Source organism: Aquarana catesbeiana, linkage group LG01 (assembly GCF_042186555.1).
Source record: "Aquarana catesbeiana isolate 2022-GZ linkage group LG01, ASM4218655v1, whole genome shotgun sequence".
NCBI lineage: Eukaryota > Metazoa > Chordata > Amphibia > Anura > Ranidae > Aquarana > Aquarana catesbeiana.
Genome location: NC_133324.1, coordinates 436491722 through 436496464, shown reverse-complemented (window position 1 = coordinate 436496464; position 4743 = coordinate 436491722). Strand labels below are relative to the sequence as shown.

The 4743-nt window shown below is 41.2% G+C and overlaps 1 pseudogene; it reads left to right on the top strand.

The window, feature by feature from the left end:
• The first annotated feature begins 1750 nt into the window (after positions 1-1750).
• On the top strand, positions 1751-3691 carry LOC141146022 (paraspeckle component 1 pseudogene; annotated as a pseudogene).
• Positions 3692-4743: the final 1052 nt, after the last annotated feature.

Below are 4743 nucleotides of genomic sequence, written 5' to 3'. Positions count from 1 at the left end.
CTTCCATCTTCTCTCCTTCACCTCTCTCCTCCTCTAGTTCGGTGCGTGGGTGACAGCCCATTAGTGTAGTGGTGGTAGTGGAGGTGCTTTATCCTTGTTTCTCCTTTCTCCGGTCAGTAGTTCCTCCAACAGCCCCCCCATCTGGTTCTCCCCCTATGGCTCGGTTTAAATTTAGCTTATGTAGATCATGTAGGCTTGAATGGAGGAGAAGATTTGGATGCCGCACACCGGATGTAGTCAAAAAAACTTCACTTTATTGAAAAAATGGGATCATCAAACTAACAAGACTATCATGCAGAAAGTACAGGTTGGCTGACGCGTTTCGCAGTCAGGACTGAGTGCTTACTCATAGCTAATGCTTATGTAGATCATGTCGGCTGTCTTATCCTTACCCGCAGCTCAGCTGATTTCAGCTTGAATAGGCTGTGTAGGCTTTATAGTCTGTGCGGGCTGTCTAAATCAACAGCTCGGTTACTGTGTAGCTCGTGCACGCTGCCCAGGCTGTCTGCTTCCTAGTTCTTCAGCTGCAGCATGTATCCAGCTCAGCGTGTCTCCTCACCATGCAAGATCTGGACTCTCCCCTCTCACTCAGAGAAGGGTTCGCTGATTGGCTTCCTCCAGGGCTTGGTGAGGTGGTTAGTGTGGGTTGGGGGTAAGTATGGTAGACAGTATTCCCATGACTGGCTATCCTTGGGGTCACTATTACCTACTCCTTGCTGGCACCATGTTCAGGTCCGTTCCCCCGTGATTCAGCTCTCATTTGGGGTGTAATTCTAAGTATGCCTATGATGTGTGTTTAGAATATCTTATTAATTGACAACTTTGTATAAAAAAATATGAATCTTCTTTCCTGCATTTTCCAAATACTTGTGGCAAAAAATTACATTTTCAAAAATTTCATTATGTCTCCTAGAAAATACATTGGAGGGTTTGCTTTCTAAAATTGGGTAATTTTGTCGGTATTTCCACTGTCATGGTGCTCCAAAGCCTCCAGAAATGTGATAGGTAGTCAGGAAATTAGATGGGTTATTTACTTGTAATTTATGCTCTTTGGAAGCCCAAAGGTGCTCCTTGGATTTTGGACCCCTTTATGCATCTAAGCTGTGAAAAATTCTCACACGTGTTATCCCCATACTTGAAAGACATAGCAGAATGTTTTTTGGGTTGTAATTATATGTATGCCTATGCATTGTGTGAGACATAAAGTTGTGCACAAAGGTTTACCTATCCTGGCAGAAATTGTGAAATGTTGAAATTGATATTGAAATTATGACTGATCATGCCAAAAAACTATCTTTTATTTAAGGATAGTAATCATATGATGCCATTTATTATCACACAGTTGTTTGGCTCCTTTTCAAATCATAATGATAACAGAAGTGTACCAAGGCCAAAAGTTTACAATTTAATTTAATTTTTGGCCTTGGTACAGACATACAAGGTGACACATATGTGACTTTTTAAATTGCAATTCATTTGTTTATGTATGAATTGTCAATTAGTTTGTTAGCTCTGTGATTTCTGTTATCATTATGATTTAAAAAGGAGCCAAACAACTATGTGATAATAGTCATATTTTCAATATTAATGCCATAATGTCACAATTTCTGTCATGGTATGCCACCTTTTTGAGAAGAACTGTAACTTGTTAAAATGACAACTATGTGAAAACAGCTCAGCGCCATTTTGGAGCGGTTGTTGCTGTCGTTTTTTCGCTCGCTGCTCGTTATCTCTCGCGGTAAGGATAGCCATGGTGAACAAGAACCAGAAACAAGTCCGCATCGAGAGGATGTCCCCTCCACAGCAGCAGATGATGACCCCGGAGAAGGGCATGAAGCACAGCCTGGGAGTGTCGGAGATGGACCCGTCCCTCATGCCTCCCAAGATGGAAGAGTGGGAAGAGGAGCACGGAGTCACCATCACCTGTTTGTGGGCAACCTGCCGACCGACATCACCGAGAACGAGTTCAAGAAACTGTTCAACAAGTATGGGTAGCCGAGCAAGGTGTTCATTAACTGGGATAGGGGCTTTGGCTTCATTCGCCTGGAATCCAGGACATTTGCAGAAATTGCAAAAGCAGAACTTGATGACATGGTCATGAAAAGCAGACCCCTTCGCATCCGTTTTGCTACTCATGGTGCAGCTTAAACGGTTAAGAATCTATCACATGTTATTTCAAATGAGCTACTGGAGAAAGCATTCTCAATGTTCGGTCCAGTCGAGAGAGCTGTGGTTATTGTTGATGATCGTGGCAGAGCTACTGGCAAAGGATTTGTGGAGTTTGCAGCGAAACCTCCAGCAAGAAAAGCTTTGGAGAGATGTTCAGATGGCACTTTCTTACTGACAACAACTCCGCAGGCAGTTATTGTTGAATTAATGGAACAGTTTGATGATGAAGATGGCCTGTAAGAAAAATTAGTGCAGAAGACTCAACAGTATCTGAAGGAAAGGGAGGAACCCCCACGATTTGCTCAGCCTGGAACATTTGAATTCAAATATGCTTCCAGGTGGAAAGTGTTGTATGAAATGGAAAAGCAGCAAAGAGAGCAGGTGGACAGAAATATCAGAGAAGCTAAAGAAAAACTGGAGACTGAGATGGAAGCCACTCGTCATGAACATCAGCTTATGCTAATGAGACAAGATCTTATGTGATGCCAAGAAGAGCTTAGGCGTCTGGAAGAGCTGAGAAATCAGGAGCTTCAGAAGCGGAAACAGTTTCATATGAGGCACGAAGAGGAGCAGAGACGACGCGAGGAAGAAATGATTCGACAGCGTGAGCAGGAGGATCTTCGCCGGCAGGAAGGTTTTAAGGCAGCTTACATGGACACTAGAGAACAGGATATGAGAATGGATGATATGGGCGTCCGTGGAGCAACAAACATGGGAGATGCATACAATCCAGCACCTGCTGGTACCCAAGGTCCATCTCCCATGATGGGCATGAGCATGAACAACAGAGCAACTGTTTCGAGCCCTTCAATGGGTCCAGGTGCTTCAATGGGTTCTGAATGAACTGCAACCCTGGGAGCTGCAATGATGTCAGATAATGGAGCAGTCCACAATGATAGATTCTCCCAGCCATCTCCATCACAGATGGGATCTCCCATGGTTAACAGAACAGGGACTGAAGCTGCTCAGCCAGCAATGGGTGGTGTAAATACAGTTGGTGGTGGACCTGGTGGCTATGGTAGTGGAAGCCAAGGGGCAAACCTTGATGGATCTAACAAGCGTCACTGTTATTAGTGCACCATTCCTTCTCAGAATACATTTAGTATATATTCCAGTGGAATGCCTTTATTTTTTATTCATTTTTAATTTGAAACATTTGTTTTGTCACTTATAGCATTTGTAGAACTTTTTGTTATGTAACTCTACATTGTGTTTTGTTCAGTAGTAAAATTTGCTATGCCTCATTGTGAATGTTGAATATTATTGTGATTTAATCTATTTGTAACAGTGCTGTAAAATATGCAGTTAAATCACAATAAAGGAAAATCTTATTTTACTGTGAAATAAAGCAGTTTTAAAGGTAGGAATTTGGTGTCTAAACTTGATAAAATAAGTTCTTGTAGTAAAAATATGTCTACTGCGTTTCAACTACCTTTTTTGAGCAAACTTGTGTTTTCTGTGCTGAACTTGGAAAATGATTTAAAGATAAACCAGTAATTTTCCTGTTAATAAACCTCGAATGCCACTTTGTGATGTAAAAAAAAAAAAAAAAAACCATGTGAAAACAACACATTTTATTTCATTTTTCATTTTCCAAAAAAAGTGACAAAAGATTACAATGTCAAAAAACTCATGCCTCTTACTAAATAACTAAACCTCTTGGCATGTCTACTTTCCAAAAGGGGTCACTTGGGGGGTATTTGTACTGTCCTGGCATTTTAAGGCCTCAAGAAATGAGGTAGACAGTCAGAAAATCAGGACTGATGAATTTTCAAATATACTGTAAATATACATTGTGCTGAATTAAATTTGCCATGATAGAAAGCATTGCATCTGCAGCATGTATACAACCCCTCTGGTTGTATGATAGGCTTAGATGGGTGGTTGGAGTGGTGGTAAAACCATCTGCTTTGAGCATCCCTTCCCCTACCTGGCAACCTGTCTGTAATGCCCCATACACACACTCGGATTTTCCAACGGAAAATGTGTGATAGGACCTTGTTGTCGGAAATTCCGACCGTGTGTGGGCTCCATCACACATTTTCCATCGGATTTTCCGACACACAAAGTTTGAGAGCAGGATATAAAATTTTCCGACAACAAAATTTATTCTGCATGCTCAGAATAAATAAAGAGATGAAAGCTATTGGCCACTGCCCCGTTTATAGTCCCGACGTACGTGTTTTGCGTCACCGCGTTCAGAACGATCGGATTTTCCGACAACTTTGTGTGACCGTGTGTATGCAAGACAAGTTTGAGCCAACATCTGTCGGAAAAAATCCTAGGATTTTGTTTGTCGGAATGTCCACACAGTGTGTCGGTCAGTGTGTACGGGGCATAAGAGGTCATAAAGATATCTAATGTTGAAGAATGTTGTCAGTTAACTTAGTAATATTCTGTATGCAGATAAGTTGTTTTCATAATTGCAAAGTTGAAAGCACTAGCAATTTTACTCTACTTGTGTTGCAGAAAGAGACTATTTTATTTGGTTTTAGCTGTAAACTTGTCCTATAAATATTCACTAAGTGCTTAATGGTTTATAACTGTAATTATTTTTGTGTGCCAACATTAAAC